The 19,954-nt window shown below is 37.0% G+C and overlaps 1 protein-coding gene across 7 annotated transcripts in view; it reads left to right on the plus strand.

Moving 5' to 3' along the window:
- The window catches only part of LOC139473958 (arrestin domain-containing protein 2-like), a 142,141-nt gene that overhangs the window by 55,170 nt on the left and 67,017 nt on the right, over positions 1-19,954 (plus strand). The window contains exon 1 of one of the 7 annotated variants that reach the window (XM_071256810.1): positions 5,678-5,750. The exons of the other annotated variants lie outside the window; for them this stretch is intronic. The gene's annotated coding sequence lies outside the window, so the exon portion shown is untranslated. Of the gene's footprint in view, positions 1-5,677; positions 5,751-19,954 lie in introns of those variants that run through there. 7 annotated transcript variants of the gene reach the window in all.

Consider the following 19,954-nt stretch of genomic DNA (forward strand, 5'->3'; position numbering starts at 1 on the left):
CATACATCATTGCCTTGCATGCAAGGATGTAATCAAGTAAGCAGCTCTTAGTTCGGACATGACTCAGCTAGGTCTGAAATATCAGGCGTACATCCCATCATGGTATAAAGTCATTGTGTAAATAGTTCTTTGTTTGATGCTGAGACCATTCCACTCAGGTTTATCTGTGCTTTTTGTTCTCTATGAGGGAAAGAAGGAAGTATGGTAAGACATTTCCAATGATGGAATCAGTCTTTATGAAATCTTAAAAGCATGGATCTGTTTCAGGTAATGTTTCAGTCTTGCTATGGCATCGTTACAGTTCATGTAACTGTAACTTCCTGTCTTCCAGAGCGCTCTTGTTTTTAGTAGTATACCGTGTGCTGTACGAAAGCTGTTTCCAGCAAAATACAAGGTGTCCTTATAGAAAAATATCTGATTAGCTGGCAGGAGCTTTTATGGAACAATATTGTTCATGCTGGTATAAGCAAACTCCATACATATAAGATTTTTAAGATAGTTTTTGCTGTGGAAACTATGTCAAGAGCTGTATGCCCCGGAGTAGCCATTCTGCCTTTGCAAAATTCAGATGTGGTATTGTACCTTTAAGAATCGAAACAGGCAGATATATCAATTTAAAGGTTGAAGACAGAGCGTGCTTTAGCTGTAATGATCATATTGAAGATGAAAAATATGTATTATTCCAATGTCCATCATACGATGATCTAGGATCTACATTATAAGTATAACAGCTGAAACTTTTTAAACCTGTCAAACAATGAGAAATTGTGTGTCCGTTTTAAACATGAGGTATATTTCACTGCCAAAACCTGCTTCTTAATATTACAAGGCAGAAAGCTACTGTTATATGGGTGAAACATTTTTATCTGTATATATCATCTAGTTTTGTATCGTCTCTCATAACTTTATATAAGTGGCGTTGTATTATTATTTATATGTATAAACTCCTATTGTATGCATGTTTTTTATTATGTACAGCGGGGAGACGAAAATAAAATATCTGTTTTGTCTCTCTGTCAATATGACATAACTGACAGAATTTGACTGGGAAAGTTAGGGAAGTTTTACAAGTGCTGAGTAGTGATTGCAATTATTGCTAACTAGAATTCCTCTAAACCTAAACTGTATGATGCTCAGTTGAAGGAACCTGGCTAGTAATGTATTTCACAAATGATACACATATTGATTGTATGCCATTCAACTGGATAGTCATCACGATAAAGTTTGTTTATGCTTGGATTCAAACAGGTATCTTGTGCTGTGTGTCTGTAAACTATATATACTGAACTGCAAAAGAAACGTCACCTCAAGTGACATTGCATGAAAAGTTGTCATATAAATATTTGGGTAATTTTTGTCAAAGTTTCTAAAATTTAACATTAATGTGTCCGGAAAAATGAAATTTGATGATTAAAAAAAAAGCAGATGACAATAAAACCGATAGCCCAAATGCATCATGGCAACGGCCATGGTAACCCGATGCATGTAAGTTCCATGCAAATTGAAATGCGCATGCGTTGTCACATCCATGGTGACGTTTCTTTTGCAGTTCACTATATAAATTACAAAAACAGATTCCATTGGGCATAAAAGGCAAAATTGTGGTGAACTGTGGTGTAGGATCATTGGAAATCAGTGATGATGCCAGGTGTTCTTGAAAAGGGTAAGCAGATCCTTCTCTACCTGTAGCACCCGCCACTCATACAATCTGCATTGAAAAAGAAATGTTTGTTTGTTGTCTAATGCCGCACAGCAGTACTTCTGCCATACCATAGCGGTCTGTAAACAATCAAGTCTTGACCAGACAATCCCGTGAATCACCTTGAAACCATTGTCCAGCATCATAGGAGGAAACAGTAGCAAGCAAGAAATGTGATGGTTAATGTGGAATTAAACACCTTGTTCTAAAGATATGATCCAATGTATAACACATACAGGAGGGTATAAATTCATGATACACCCGGATTCTTGGTCTGTCAGTACTTGGACCATCTTCATCGGTTTCACCAAAGTGGTAAACCTCACATCTCTGTATCACTTTAGGCTTTCCGCCCATATCAATTGAAATACTATCAAAAAGGGGTTTTAAACCAAACTTACTCACTTTAATAGTGAAATCCCTGTTGGGATTAGGAGGGAGCTTGGGGGATATGTGATCTCCTCAAGACTACTGACTCTTTTTTATTTAATGCTTTGATAATTACGGTGTTTATTTTCATTACAGCCATTAAGCCTGCTCATAATATCAAGTTCTCACAAGTATTCTATATTCAGAATATCATAACACTAACACATACACACTGAACGTTCTACTGCATGTATTTCAAGTGGTCTCATGTTTACAAATGTCAAAGTCACCCAGTGGAAATTTCCATTGAGTCAAGGAACTTCCAAGCAGACAGCATGAAAGTAAATTCATTTAATGAAATGAGATCGCATTTCGTTATTCAGTTGTCGACCTGCCTATGTAAATGTAATATTGTAGATGCAACAAGAATCTCATATGTGCCCCTCTTTTCACCTTGGTGAAACCGGGGTTAATGGCAGCTCATTTAGCTTAATGGTTCTGCGTTCGAAGGCACAGCAATTGTCACAGACAAATTGAGAGAGAGGAATGGGGATTAATTGTCAAAATCATATTCCCTGATGTTTTTTCTGCTATCTCCTCTGGCTGAGAGTTAATTCCAGGTTCTGCTAGCAAGCTAATAAAGTGTCACCGTGGAAGAGACTGATCCAATAAGCACAGTGAAATGGTTCTTCAGAGGGCCACTAAAGAGCAGCGAGGCAGGATGGACCCTGTTTTTATGTCCTTTGTAGTACATGTTTCAACACTGGCCTGTCTGTTCTCCAACACTTGTCTTGTCTCTGTATCATCAAGGACCAAAATACAATTTGCAAAACAAGAGGTAGATTTTTTGCACTGTTTTATCCTTTCGCTGATTGAAGACAGTTCTCTTACATGTTGTTTTTCTTTCTAAGCCACTAGTGTTTTCATGTATCTTTTGAGTAACAGTATGGCTGAAAACTTTAACATTTTGATGTTTTTTTTAAAATGGCAGTAATCATCATTAAGTTAAAATAAACAGCTTGGTAATGGATGAATAGTAAAGGTGACCGAGTCATATAGGTCACTTAGGTAGAAATGTCATTTTAAGTCCACATTAATTGGTACATCTGGCTATGTTAAACATGAAGTGATTTCCTTTCACATAAGTATAAAACCTCTACTCCGGAGAATAACCAGTTCTGATTATCCAACGATAATCCAACAGATTCCTTTGGGTGTAAAACACAAAATAGCAGTGAAAATTAAATAAGTGGATCACTTGAAATCAGTGTTGACACCAGGTGTTGCTATGTCCTGCGCTAATAAATGTTTTAATGGGGTCTCTTTGAATTCAATTAGGAAATTAATATTATGTTAGTTCAGAGTTGCAGTTGTTATTGAGTAATCGAAGCCTGTGAATTTCAACGCATTAGTCAAGGTTTCCAATGTTAATATATCTGTTCTTTGCGTACATATTGAAAGGCCCAGAAGATTTCAGTGATTAGAATCCTGTATTCAACAAATCAGGTTGCAGCACACACTCCCATATGTTTAACAAGTTTTACCTTGTTAGTTGAAGCAAAGTTATAAATTAGAGCAAGATGTAGTGCCCAAACTAAAGTGAGGATATGGTTGACTTTAAATTCTATAAAGAAACCTTGGAGTATTAAGGAATCCTCAAGTCTCAGAGACCTGAAAAGGGCATGAGTCTAAGCTGCTCTACTTAACCTATAAGAGGATGAGTGAGTGAGTGACTGAGTGAGTCTTGTTTTACACTCCTCTTAGCAATATTCCAGCAATATCATGGTGGGAACAACAGAAATGGGCCTCAAATATTGTACCCATGTGGGGAATCAAACCTGGGCCTTCGTCATGATGTGCAAACACTTTAACCACTAGGCTACCCCACCACCCCAGATTGAGAATAAGATGTGAGTGATTCTTTTGTTGAATATATGCTCTTGTCTTTTGCATATGTTGCTAAAGGCATCAATAAATATATACAGGGGGTGAATGTTGTCTTGCTTGCTAGATAAGAAACACCGTCAGACCCAACACTGTTTCCTGAAGACCCGTGCCTGTGTACCTAGCTAATCATTACGCACGGCATTCGCTGATTCCAATATGCATCATAGTCTAGCCTCTATTTGCTCTATTAATGCAATAATCGACATCTCCATGTCATTGTATAGAATGACTAATGTACGCAGTACAGTATTGACCTTACAGTTATTGAGTGAGGTGATCAATTAAACTTTCTGCTCTTGGTACACATTGCGGATGGCAGGTAGGGAGCACGTTCTGCATCGTCACTGTAACTAGATTATGCATTATGAAGACACTGAAGGGGAAATTGTTGATTACTAAAGGGGTATTTTTTTATTTTGACATCAATCTCATTAGAACGACTGGTACAAATGATTTGGTGTGAACGTTACTAAGTAGGTGCAGATGTGATCATTATTTATCATAACTATGACGAGCTCTGGGAATATTATCAATTTTGTATGACTCTAGGTTCACTGATACCTGTGCATACTTAGAAGATCGAGCTTTGGACATTTTTTGCGTGTATTCATTTTGTACAGATTCCATTAAGCTCCATTCTCTCTATTCACATGCTTTAACAGAAGCACCACACATTTTTTATTTTTTCCCCTTTGATCATTATAACATAATCTATTTCAGATCTAAAGATGCAACATGTCATGATGCAACTGATAGATTGACTTGATTTTTCAGAATGGGGACTTATCAAGACACTTGAAAAATGTTGCCCTCAAGCATTCTGAAAGGAAGATAGATGAAACGCTGGATTGTGCATGCATTTCATAACTGCATCTTCCATTCCTTTTACTATCTCATACTTTCATCTTTTAGTGTGATCCTTTTTATTTAAATGTATAACCTTTGAAATATCCTGAATTTTGGAAATGAGCTTAAAATGAAAAAAATATGGGTTGTCGTTTTAGCTTGTTCTGATGATATTTGCGATAATTTTCTTCAGACAGCAAGCATTTGTTGTATGGTGTTGTTACAAGGGAGGTGAAAAAGTCAAACCCTAGATTTCCCCTTTGGTATTTTTGCTTTGTAATCCCAGGATAGCTTACCTAACGTGCACACTGAAAGAAATAGCTACACTGGAAATTCCACACAAGTGAAAGATCACAGAGGGTCCATGCTGCAAGTGGCTTTGTCCGCGGTCGTTCTGTTTCCTTGACTTGACTAGAGCATATGTATACGAGAAGGTGCCAACGTGGGGCTGAAGTCTTTGATCGTGTTTGCCATACATTCATCCCGATTCTTTGTCCTTCTGACTCTAGAATCCACAGGTTTTTCACAATTCCGGCCCAAAGCGTGAGATTAATGGATTAATTATAGGGCTCGAGGGCTTGTTAGAAGTCAATAGCTAACAAGAAGGTGAGATTGTTCAGAGGCTCTGAGTAAATTAGCTTACAAGCATTGGCTGTATAACGGTCTGTATTTACCTGTGTAACCTCATTTAGGGTCAGCCTGGCTATGAGTGTGGACTGTGAGTCGGAGGACCAGATGTAGAGTGGAGATAAGACTTCTGTAACACTGTGGGAATGACTTCCACAAGCACAATTTGGGCTGATCTCCTTTAAGACCTCACAGGACAGGCTTCATCATTGCAGTGGGATTGATCAGAAATTTGGTATTCACGTCATGATAAGCTGATACAGTGAGTAGACGCTTCTTTCACTTGAAATTTGTCTTTCGCTGTGGTAGTGGTAGATGTTTACTTAAGTGATGGTGGGATTGTCCTTCTATCACAATGGTGAATGTTTTGTCACAGCACTTGAGCTGCTTCTTTTTGGTTGAAAATCATGGCTTCAGTGTAAAGAGTTCTTGAGCATGTAAAGCAAAGATGGGGTGATTTTTCTGGTGATAATATTAATAGCATTCTTTTCATTTCACATTGAATTATCAGCGAAGACATATTAGTGTTTGCTTTGTGAAAATACTCTTCACTTTTTATTAATAGGAGAGATCCTCTTAGCCCTGAATCCTATCCTGTTGCATTATAATTAATGGTACTGTAGCCATAAGTTGTGATGTGCCTTGTGATCATATGGTTCTTGAATATATAGAAACTCTCTCCACTCTCTTGCTGGTTGAGGTTGGAGATGAGAAACACAAAAATATGGAGGGCTTTACATGAGTTTTGATTTCAAAAGTAAACATTGATCATGGTTTGATTTGTCCTAAAGCACCTGGCAGATCCCAATGTTATGACTGTTATTGATCCTCCTTCAAATAAAGAACTTGAAAATATATCCTTTTTCAACTTAATAACTGATCCTTACAAGATGTGAACTAAATAGAATATTATTATGGTTTGGTTATCAAGAGAAATGCTATGGATATTTCAAAAGGGCATTATTTCCCGAATAAACAAAAGTCATTACAGCCATTTTCATTTCAAATCCAATGAAAGAGTACAGTTGAAGTTAACAGATAGCATAATATGGGACACTGCGTTAGCAGTTGATAACAAGATATGGAACACTGTGTTAGCAGCTGATATAGTGTGATATGGAACACTGTGTTAGTAGTTGATATAGTGTGATATGGAACACTCTTAGCTGTCGATATAGCATGATTTGGAACACTGTGTTAGCAGTCGATATAGCATCATCTTGGACACTGTTTATTATAGCAGGTGATATAGCGGGATATAGTACATTGTGATAGAAGTTTGATATATCATATGTTTTTTACAAATTTAAGTTCTTCCTCTTTATGTGTGATCCAAGTTCCAGGAAATCATTAGCAGGAAATTTCAATTAAGTCATGTTCAAATGTGATAGGTTATGTTAACCAAAAAGACTCTAAAAGGTTCCAAGCATTGTTAGATGAGTTGGTGCTGTACATAAAAGAGCACTGTTATGTATCACCATGACTGATGTTACTGTACTGGACAATTATCTTCACTACATGAGCGAGCAGTGTTTTGTTTCTCATTATAAGATTATTTAACAAGGATGGAGAACAAAGATACCTTCATACAAGGTTTATAAGCAACTGTCATAAATGTTTGATCACTTTATAAACATGTATAAGCAAACCAACCACACTTGACACAGTATGTCATGAGAAGCACTAAATCTAGGGGTCAGTTTCATTGTTTAGTTTGAGAGTGTTATGTATGTCATTGTTGCCAGCATGTGCAGTGAAACTGCAATAAATAATTCCAATATGTCCATATTATGATGAGTCACTTTATTAATGCAAACAAGAACTTTCCTTTTTTTCATCAATTCCTTGATTTACAGTACATTCTATGTAGTTTCAGTCTCACGTACAATATCAGCATTGCATGTACAACACAACCATGTGTTCTCATGTTTGTTCTGTGGTATCAGTGGATGCAGCACCAGATCATATCAAGACCTGTGACTACCATATGGACGTGATATGATCTGAACACCTTATAGGCATGTTAGAAATGAACATTATGTTACATGGCATGACACTTAGGCAAAAGCTAGATGTATCCAAAGCATTTTCAGATTGTAGAAAGTCCCAGTTTGTGCGGATTTTATATATTCTTAATACTGGTGTTAAGTGTTAAATTAAAATCAAAATTCTTGCTCTGACCGAAACTACTTGTTTTTCAAATGCATGACAAATCTTTTTTCATGCTGTATTTATGTTAAATTTTTTTCTATAAGTTACATGTTGACAAAATAAAGTGCCAAGCAACTTATATAACCAAATTAATTGCTAATGTACCTCATTATAATCTTCAGGTCATATGATGTACTTCAAGTAGGTTATGATAAGATTTAGAAAATAGATCATTACAGAGGGGGAACATTATGCATCATATTTTCTTATCAGTTTCTTGTTGACCTTTCAAATATTTAACTTGCCAGGTTGCACCATCATGAGTGTTACAGATGTGAATGTGCAAGACCATTACAATGTGTGCATTGATGGAGGACTGGCATATTTTATTGACAATGAGTACCATGCACACATGCACACATGTTTAACAGTCTTGCACGTTGAGGATGTTTGCATTATATACAAGGCGGACAGTTTGATTTTGAACTTAGAAACATGACATGTTGAATGTCAATTTGAATGCACCCTGATTTGCAATGCAAATGACCTAGTTTTATTGAAATCAAGGCCTAAAAGCACAAACACTTGAACAAATTGCCTACACATCTCGATGAATGTCACCAGCACTATGTCACCATTAGGATACAGGGTATGCTGTATGAATAAAAAAGACATGTGTTTTAGTGCAGGGTATCCAAATAGAAATTGATAAAAGAGAAGATATTTTATTAGTATGTCACTCTGAAATTAATACATTTACCACAGAAATTTAATGAACCATCCGACCATTAAGGCCAACAAGACAATGATATCAATGAAAATACAGAAAGGGCACTCAGTGTGCTAAAATATCAATACATGTTAAAACTAATGATAAAATATTTGCAGATATATACAAATAATATTACAATAACCTTAATTAAGTAGTTCACTGGTTGTATCCGAAGCAATTGCTTGATTAATCATCCATGTAAGTGCACTCTATATGGTGACGACTGTAGTTCATTGCGTGCTATGTCAATGAGGCATCTTACCTTTCATTACTCTAGTTAATTAGGGGTGTGCAGTATTACCGGTGTACCACGATTTGGAATGCTAATGATTATGTATCACAATGCATATGGAATTGAAATTATAAACATCGGAAATGAGCCACCGATTCTTGTGTGTATTACATATGCCTTGTGACCATAGCAACAGTTGTCAAGTTGTCAAAAGTATGTGAAGGAAATCTGATGTATTGGTCCATTTCTACTCAGGTTCATAACATTTAACTACAGATGAAAGAATGCATGCAATGTATTGCAAAACATGACTCATTATCACAAAGGTCAGGCCAATGCCTGTCACTAATGTAACACGCATTAAAAAGTACTGAGTATGATCAATAGCAAACTGTCAACCTTCAAGAAGACAATTTATGTAACTGAAAAATAATTTTGTTTATCTGAGTGAGTGAGTGAGTGAGTGAGTGAGTGAGTTGGGTTTAACACAGCTTTTAACAGTATTACAGTTGTAACAGGACAGGCTTTGGGCACTTTAAGACACCATGATTTTGCGTTGTGTTTCTTTTCTTCAGAAGATATTAATACCGAAAATACTAAAATAAAGTGTCTATGGTCCCTCTGTCTGTCCTTTACAACCTCAGTTCGTTGGATGTAGGGAGGTGATTCACAACAAAATATAATCAAGTTTCAACAGTTTATTACAGAAAAATAAACAAAACGAAAAAAACCAACTGTATCAAAATATAAATACGAACTCAACAACAATTACAAATCAATCAATCAATCAATCAATCAATCAATCAATCCTAATAAAAAATCCTACTTATACCCTCAAAATAAAACTCAAAAGCAGCCGAAAGCAAACCCCTCACTAACCCACTTTAATCCCTACAACATCCTTAACACAGTCTATGAAAACAAACCACCCTTTCAAACCTCCAAACACAATTAGGCAATTAGGCTATGTAGCTACATCACATAGCTGACATTATTTCCTGATTAAATCCACCCGTCCAACCCAGCTTTCTAACAATTTACCCAATAATTCTAAAATTGCCACAGAATTTAGATCTTTATTGCCTAAAATCACTAGGGATTGGGGAATTGTTCGTCCTCCGAACATGGTAATTTGGTGTGGTCTCCCTCACCTGTACTGATCTTCCCGATCATGCAAGACCATGAGAGCATTCGCGCCTATCTCTTATATACTCGCAAGGACACGTAACCTCTGGGTCAACACGTCTAAACGGTGCAGCCACTGGCTAATCCAGTCTGTCACCAACCAATCGGAGCGTTCTTACCATACGACCCACGACTGTAAACATTAAATCGGCATGCAGCCGACAAACGCACGTGCCCGCACGTGGGGCAAGATCTGAAACGTGCTGTCCCAAGCGAACTACATATCGGTAAGGAGCTATTAACCACGTAAATGCTGCCATCTATCCTACATAATCAGAGGAAATTTCAATATTTCTACACAGTAATATCGCAGCGTGTCAACTTAATTTGGGAGGAAAGCCCGAAGTGATGCAGGTCTCCTATGTTTACCACTTCGGTGAAACCCACGAGCACGGGTATGGTGCTGACAAACACAAAAACATAATTGGGGCGTACCTGGATTCGAACCCACAATCATAGGTTTCTGGTGTGCCCAAGGGACGCAACTCTGCACAGTGAATCGCAGCCTGAGATGACTGGGCCACTTGTGCCCCCTTTGCTTATACTACTATTCCACACAGACCACGAATCCCATGAATTGATAAATTTTAGGATTTGTTGTTGAATCATAATCAGTTCGTGAAATTCTTAACTGATTCACATATATTCGTAGTTAGTTCTTACAATTCTTGAGCTATTGGGAATTCGTGGCAAAATGTTTGAGCTGTTCAAAGTTTTGTCCAAGAACTCCTGATTCAAAAATATCGTAGTTAATTAGTAACAAATTCGTAATGCATTCTTAGGCATCATAACTGAATCGTAATCGATTTGTAGGCATTCATAGGTATTCTTAACTCATTCGGGGATTTGTGAATTCGTGGCTTTATGACAAATCTGTCACGAATCCCACGAATGAACGCTGAAGCTATCTTGAGGGAAAACTCCAAAAATTTTCAAGAATAGTCACAAATTCATTTTTATTCGTACCTGATTCGTTCATGCATTCAGCATATTCTTAACTGATTAGTAACTGATTCCCAACTTTCGTAATAGCTTCTTGTAAATTGTAGTGAATTCTTGACCATATTCATGCGAATCCAGCCGAATCCCACGAATATTCGTACCTCTATCGTACCTGTATCGTAACTAGATCGTAGAGCATCACAAATTGAACCAGAATATTTGCTAAATTCCACGAATCCTCACGAATCCAAAAATTTACAAATCGTGGTGATTTGTGGTCTGTGTGGAATAGTTCATGTGTGGCCTAGACTAAAATTTGGTCCCAGAAGTAAAGTTATCTTAAATGTTGAGTGGGAATTGTATATCATACAATAAAAACACTGCTGCGAGAATAAACCATGAGGTGCCCACTACGAGTTGTTTATTTCTTATATGAGATATGAACCCTATGTACAACCTCTTTAAGGACAGAGCTACAGATAAGCACCTTGTTTGCGTAAAATACCCCCACAAATATTTAACACCCAATTAACTTGCATACAGAACCACCTAAATAAAATAAATAAATAAATGAATAAAAACTCAAATGTATAGAAGCTTTTCAGCATGCGTTCAAAGGATCTAATTTCCTAAACACAATTACAAGCTAATTTACTTTCCGAGTCCAGCCTATATATCTAAAACAGTTATATACATCTGAAACATTGTTTCATTTTTTAAATCTTAAAATCTTTACTAATTTGGGGGAAAACCCAATAGAGTGATGAATTGATGAGTGAAAAGATATGGGTTACCCAATGAAAAATGTAATAACCCAATTAAAATAGAAACCCTAGAATAAAAACTCAATTGCTCAAAAAGTTATCTTGATCTCTGTTAAGGATGATAATAAAATGTACATGCTTTAAAAACATTTACCAGTATTTAAATAATGATGACTCCCTCAATAGAATCCGACCTCAGCAATGTTGGACAAGTCCATTTTATGCATTTACTACATATTCTCACAATCCACACTTGGATTACCTGTACCTTTTCTCCCAATACCAGTTGTCATATCCCTCCCGCTTTTGGATGTGATCGTTCTGCCATCACGTATAACTGTTGCCCAGATACATCTATAGGGAACAAATCACTAGACACTCCCCTCTCAGAAATAATGTTGTCCAATATATGACATCATCAAGTGTTCGAATCTCCAGAAATGACATCATGATAGAACAATGTTTTATCATGAAATAAACCATGCTTCGTTCTTCATTGTTTTTTGCGATTTATCATGTAGCTATCATATACTTGTAAATATAGCACTACATATATCAATATATCATGAAAAATATATATCTACAAAATATAAAAATATCATCCAAAAGGAGCCCAAAAGAATACTTAATTTCAGGTCTAGACTTTCCAAATTATTCTAGGCTTGAGTTGGTCACCTTTTTTAAATTTACTAACAACACGTGTCTCTGACGTTGATTAATGAATAATTTGCATACTCGTATATGCAAGGGGCTGACGTATGGTTCCTGAAGGAAGTGACAACTTGGAGACGATGGCTTGCGGTATATATACAGTTTTACTTTATACATGTAGATATATACATACAAAAGATACTTTGTGCCAGGTTAGTAAATAGTGTTACTGGTTGTTGTCTAGGTGCCCGGAGCTCCCAGCCTAACCCTAGCTATGCTAAGGGTAAGACCTTTCTTTTCTCCTTCTTCTCAATCTCTTTGGACCTTAAGCTTATATAGCCAAGGTCACCTGACATTTAGTAAGTAATAAATATATATGTAAACAGTAATTCATCAGTGACATACTTGCACATCTCGTTCAGGATGGCAGACGGTCAATGTACACAAAAATGGGGACTAACAATTAGGATTAGCATCTTATAAATAACAGCAATTAAGTGTTTCAAGGCATATAGATGTCATGGCTCCAAGGTAATGAGCCTTTGCAATTAAATGTTCTTCAGACAATGGGTGTCGTAAATCAGTCGCTATTACATTACCGGGGTATCGAGGGTATATGTGGCCAAGTCATCTGAACACAGACTTACCTCCCTTGTGTAAGTCAGAATCCTGTGATCATTGGTTTGAATCCCAAGATCCCCATGACTAAAGGCTAAAATAATATAAAGGGTATTTTTTACTTTAAATTGCAAGACATCATCTCAAATTGTAGCTTGCTTCAACTGAGGATTTGAATAAGCATATCTGATTCCCTGCTTCACTGCAGAGAGACATTTTATTCAGCATTTAAGGCCGCATGGCCAATAGTAAGTTGACCTTTCAGTTTCAGTTTCATTTGTTAAGTCACTTGATATGTAGGATATACAAAAATTATCTGACAGAGAATATATGTTTCTGCAATATAGCTAGTGAACATATCACATCAGAGTTGTTGTATTTTATAAGACTGACCATTGACATCTTGTTTTCATGCATATTGTTAAACTTTGGAATATATTTTATTCTAAGATGTTCATACCTATCACATACTAAAGAAACATGAAATTCCTCTTCAATATCCCCTAATTGGCCTTTTTTTACAGATTCTCATTTCAACTTCTTTTTCTTCATCTAAAGTTTACATTGAAATTGTGTAAGGACACCATGAATTTACATAAAGCTCTATTATGTCAATTTATCATCTAACAGGCATATACTTGATATTGCAATGACTGAGGAAATGTGAAGAAGATACTATCATGCCATTTGGACTATAAATGTCCTGTAACCTTTGTTTAAAAGAGAATAAGAACAAATTTGTATCCCCTACAACAAATATCTGATATTGGACCCCTAATGATGTATTACCTGTTGTTGTCAATGCTAATCTGCTGCTTAACCCAACATGTCATGCATATATACCTCTCTTTATTCTCTTGGTTGTGGTCACTCCAGCTTGATAACATTGGAAGAATCTACAAGATCTATTAAAGTACTTTAAAGAGAATTCTGAGGTGTCATTTGAATATTGCTTAGTTTCTGAAAATATGTTATTTTGATTCAAACAAACAACTACATTTAAGGTAAGAAGGAGCCCCTGTGAGACAGCCTGTGACTTTAGTCACTAGTCCATAGCCCAAGTCTAGTAGAATTCTGTTCAGTCTAGTAAGCTTAGAAATGTTAGTCGATAGAAAATGACACTAAACTTGACTGTAATTGATGTTGAGAGCTAAGTTCGGGCATATAGTGTTTGGCACAGACTGGGGAGATGGGAGATTCAGAACCTGAACCTGTGGAAAATCTAGGCATGCTTCCTTTAGGGCTATGATATTACAGTAAGGAAAATAATATGGTTCATGGACTGTGAAACAGACTAAGGTGTCATGTGCAAGATACTCTTGTATGAAACCACTGGGTTTATTGTCTTTGTTTCTCATAGATTCCAAGTCAAATGATCTGAAAAGTAATAAGGCAGTGACATAGCTGTGCTCAGGTGTTACATTTTGTTATTGCTTGGTTTGCGGATCGGCTGACTCCAAAAGCTAGGAATGTGGGAACTGGGGTAATTATTCCACTGCTGACCCAGACAAGTGATACATGCTTAATCACCTCTAGATGTTTTGCTCAAAGAGATGTGTGCAAATAGCATTTTCTATTACTTCGGTGCATCACCTCTTTACATCACAAGCAAGCACCTGCCAAATAAACCTAAAGCTTTCACATATTGCTTTACACCTAAGTATGGAGACAAAATTATTTCCTAGAATTGGATGTTTGCAGAATCTTCCTTAGGTCACTTGCGTGTAAGGACCTCCATTCACAACTGGCTCTACGACAAGGGCAGGACGGTCTCACTCTTTCCAGGAACGCTTGTCATTATAAGTTGTGATGATTTGTAAATGTATAGGTCTATTGGAATTTGTCTCTCCATTTTGTTTCTTTACATTTAACAGAAACACAGGTTTAAGAACACAAAAGTCTTTGAAGTACTATCATGCTTGAAGAAGTCTTGAATTCATCTTTGTGATAAGTGAGCCCTTTAAGTTGTCGATTTCTTTAAAAATCACCAATCTGCCTCATTATTTCATTGGTAGACCAAAGATAAGCAGAATAGGAGAAAAAAGTTGAGATATCGTCTCTCATCTTTCTTTTGTTACATCGCCCAACAGTCATCTGCCTACAGTTCAAAACACTTACCTTTCCCCTCTTGAACTCGGAGAACACAACAGGTTGACCTCTTCACATGACCAGGCTTCAGTTTCTGGAAACACAAACATTGTGATTCATTTGTCTGGTAATCAGATTTCATATTTTTTTAATTAGAAGTTTTGGTCATTGAATACATTGACTTGTAATGTAGTCATTTAACAAATATGGAAATACATGAATCTTGTGCAGAATTGTGTCCACTGACTATTCTGGACTGATCTGGAAAATGTCAAGCTGGATAATGATGATGATGATGGTGAGTGAGTGAGTGAGTGAGTGAGTATAGTTTAATGCCGCTTTTAGCAAAATTCCAGCAATATCATGGTAAGGGGACACCAGAAATGGGTTTTACATGATGATGATGATGATGTTGATGATAATGATGGACATTTGATCGCACCATATCCACCCACAAATGTATGCCCACAGTGCTCAACATAGAAAACACATGTCGAAAGAGAATTAAGCAAAATCAAGCTTGAACAGATGAGTTTTCAGAACAGCTTTGATGTAGATGTAGTTTGAGATGAAGACTGCTTGATGACCAAAGGTGTGGATTCTGAAAATGTTCTGTATCCTGGATATGTGAAGGTTGGAGAAGTGGGATCTAACTACGCACTAGTGAGTAGCTCAGTGGTTTTCTTGTCACGCTAAAGACCAGGGTTCGATTCTCCACATTTGTAGAATGTATGAAGCCTATTACAGGTGTCCCCCACGCGATATTGCAGGAATATTCCTAAAGGAGGTGTAAAACCATACTCACTTACCCACACCTTAATGTTCAGTTCAGTCAATCAAACAATAGTGAAATACTTTTTCTTATTCTTACTATTAATATGACTTTTCAGCAGAGTGCATTTCAGATGTAAAAGTTTAATTGATATTGTACTCAATATAACATACTTATACTTCACTCGATCTCTCAGCCATTCTGATAGATGATGAGTTTATGTGAGGCTGCAATCAACAGTATACGTAGACTAAACTGCTACACTGAGCGTTACTCTGTGAAAGAAGGGTGAGCAGACTGCTTTTGATATGGGTAGACATTCGGGGATGGTTACATCACCATTGAGCTGGCTTGAAGGCTCATTGTGAGTGATCAAAGTAAGCTTATGGCAATGTTAAGTGCCTCATTCACTCTGCCGAATCTGGGTCTTTCTGACGAAATTAACATTAACACATACTGGCAGGTTCATGCTGTGAAATGTGCCCAGGTGAATCTTGTAAAGAGGAAAATGCTTTGGCTTAGATGCTACTCCTAGCTGCTTTAAAAATGTAAACTATGTTACATGAAAACATGTTTTAATCTAATTAAGAACTTCCTTTGGTAAAAGTATTCTGGTTCCTGCTTATATCTAACCCATTCAAAGTTGTTGTTATAAAGACATTTTCATTATGCATCGCGTGATAGAAAGCACATTAGAAAGTCATCAACATTGAATGATTTCTGTTGATTTATTTTTATACCGATAATGGATCCTTTTTAAAGATTTTATTAGTTATTGGGATACTAATAAAGCATCTGCTTCACTTTTTTTATCACTTTCAAAGAAAAGGAAATGGAAAACAACTTAAGTGCAGGGTAAAAGTCCACTGCAAGGTTCATGATGTTTTGTGAGTGAGTGAGTGAGTATGGTTTTACGCCGCTTTTAGCAATATCCCAGCAATGTCATGGCGGGGGACACCAGAAATGGACTTCACACATTGTACCCATGTTGGGAATCGAACCCAGGGCTTCGGCGTGACGTGCAAACGCTTTAAACACTAGGCTATCCAAACACCCCTGGTAAAAGAAAGAATAAATACTTGTAGTCAGTCTACCAACATGACCAAGAATACAGAAACTTTTGTTTTGTGCAATTCCCTCTCATTCATATATATTTGGAATAATATCCCCATCTTATGGTTTGATACCCGTGAAGATCTGGATTAGAATTGATCTTCAGCAACCCATGCAAGTCATAAGGGGTGACTTATGGGATCGGGTGGTCAGGCTTGCTGACTTGGTTGAGGCATATCATAGTACATCTTCCCGAGGCAAGAGAGTTATCTGACTTTATAAGTCCAGTTTCCACCCTTGCCAAACTTGGCTGGAATTCCTGGGCTCGATCGTAGCGCCACCAGTGGCTATTACCAGTTATGTCCCTTCTAAGCCTCTCCTATAGACCAATTAGATTCCACCTCTCTTATCACTCATATTTGCTTCAGACAAAATCGCAGCGCCAAGTAAGGATGATCTGCTCGATAATCAAAATCTACATTGTGATAAAAAACGGGTCTTACATCGGGAAATGCATCAAATCACGTGTGCACCTTGATTAAAAACATGAAAAGATTTTTAAAATATCTGTTGACAACCAGTTGGCGGTGCACATGCTTTCCAAATCCAGCAATTGAACAATATCTGCATGACAGTTTACGAACCGAAATTTCAATTTCGTTGTGCGATTTTGATTGGACAATGCATAGATTCATACGCCCAGCCAAATTGTTTCTCCATAATACCAGCCTAGTTCGGCAAGAGTGGAAACTAGACTTTTATAGTCAGTTAACTCACTTGCCTCGGGAAGATGATCATAGTATCCCAATTGCATAGATCGAAGCTCATGATGTCAATCACTTGATTTCCTTGTCCAGATTTGATATTTACACACCGTCATCATATAGCTGGAATGCTGAGTGCGGTGTTAAACAGCAAACAAACAAAATATGGTTTGTTTTGTAAATATGTTAGCGCCAGAGAATAATGTGTCTTTATTATCAAACGAAACAGGTTCCATTGGACGTTAAAGTCAAATTAGCAGTAAAATCAGAGATGTTTGTGAAAAGGGTAAGCACACGATTATTTACAGACATGTAGCTCAGTTATTGCTGAGTGCAGCTTCAAACAACATCTGAAAATTCTCATTTCAGTGAACATTGAACGGTGAATGGACTATCTGGTGCTTTCTAACCAAATCGTGTCCTATAAAACAATTTATCCTAGGATTGTCCACCAACTACCAGTGGCAGTTGCACTGGGTAAAACTAGCTTTGTCAAAAATTGGGATATCATGCTAGCTAGACCATATCTTTTCAAAATGAGATCACAAATTGAAGATCTCAATCACAAAGCAACCATAGAAAACTTTTATTATTCCTTTCTATTTGCTATATAGCAGAAACAAAAGAAAACTGAGTTCTTTGGGTGGAGGAAATGTATGCTGTTTGCACTTATTAACACTGTAGACATTAAGGTGATTTTTGTTGTTTTTCGCTTTAACAATGTTGTAGGGGGTTCAAGGAGTATTGATTGTTATTATTTGCACTTTGTGAACTTTTCAGTGGCACTCCCTGAAATAATTTTACTCATGTCTTGTTCTTTTCATCAATATGTATACTGATGCAAGCTCGTTCATATTGTACGATTATCAGTAAATTGAGTTAGTATGCTATATTATCGGACAACAGGAGGCCACATCTATTCTTGTGAAGTAAGTAATGAATACCTGAAAAGGAAAAAAGATTAATTGTCACTACAAGAATCTCATACCATTATGACCAGAATGGTATCAGTATCACTTAACGTGATTCACTTGTGGTAGAAATCCTGTGAGATTCACATCAATATGTTCCAGGAATTCTTTTCATTAAATGAATGTATATTCTAAAAATCACATATAGGAAGTATAAATCAATACCTGGTGTTGACCATTTACATCTACTAGTTTCTTTCTTTGTTGTTTAATGCCACAATCACCTGTATGAAAAAAATAATCGAGTGTGGAGCAAACAATCCAGTGATGGATATTGTAAGTGTAGCGGCCATAAAATTTCCGACTCCCATGATGGGATTCAAACCACGGACCTTTTGGTCCGAGGTCCGACGCCTTGTCCACATGACCAAACCCTAACCCTAACCCTAACCACATGACCAAAGAGGTTAACCCCGTCAGCAAACTAACAAGGTAAGGATGTCATCTGTGGGATGACTCCACGCCCTGCTACATACTCCCCCGTCACAGAAGGCATGTCCCGAGCTGCATAGTAGAGTACTGAGGCTTATTTTGCTCAAATTTGATATGAACGTGCTCAACCCCACGTTGGGCGCCAATGTAGCGGCCATAAAATTTCCGATTCACTGATGATGGGATTCAAACCATGGACCTTCTGATCAGAGGTCGGACGAGCAAAGGCTGCTGGAGACCTATATGCTAACCCGGAATCCCCACAGGGAATACACATACTAACATGACCAAATCCATAATACTGTTTAATGAAATCATTCAATATTATTTATAACTGCAGAACAGTTAGCCATGAAGCAGCACCAATTGTTTCCTATTATCAGTGGTCCCATTGTTGACAGTTTCCCATTATTCGCTACTGAGTACTTTTGGGGAAAGAGGATTTTTATTCTTTGTCAGAAAAGGTGATGCTTCTTTCATCTATGAAGAAATTCCAGAATAATTAAAGTAACACTGTGGTGCCGTAGTGTCATCAAAGAATATCATTTAGGAGGAAGATTGGACATGCCAATTTCACACCATCTTTGCCAATTAGTTACTTCAGTAATTTACAGGAAGCTATTGATTCAGGTTGACAGGGCCGCACAAGAACAGGTTTCCATGCTGATCAAGTCTGAACAGCCAGTTGATGCTCTGGAAAATATTACCGTAATGTGTCTGATAAAATTTAGGTACCAAACTTTGTTATGTAACCATGAAGCATGTTTCAAGGTCACAATGTACAAGATTTGCCTCAATCATAATCATGAGAGTAAAGCTTACATTGCTATGCAGGATTACCACATTTAAGTACAGTAAACAACATTTGTTACGAACACGCTTATAACGAACTGACCGATATAACAAACTTATTTTTTAGTCCCGGCCATTTGTTTTATATATGCTGTATATGCTTATAACGAACTACAGTTATTACGAACTAAAATTAGTGGTCCCTTTGACTTGGTTAGAAGCGTAGTTTACTGAATGTGTATCCGAGAATCTCATAAGAGACTTGTGAAGTAAAATCTG

The sequence above is a fragment of the Haliotis cracherodii genome, unplaced genomic scaffold (assembly GCF_022045235.1).
Source record: "Haliotis cracherodii isolate W230 unplaced genomic scaffold, xgHalCrac1.p SCAF_3, whole genome shotgun sequence".
In the NCBI taxonomy this organism is placed as follows: Eukaryota; Metazoa; Mollusca; class Gastropoda; order Lepetellida; family Haliotidae; genus Haliotis; species Haliotis cracherodii.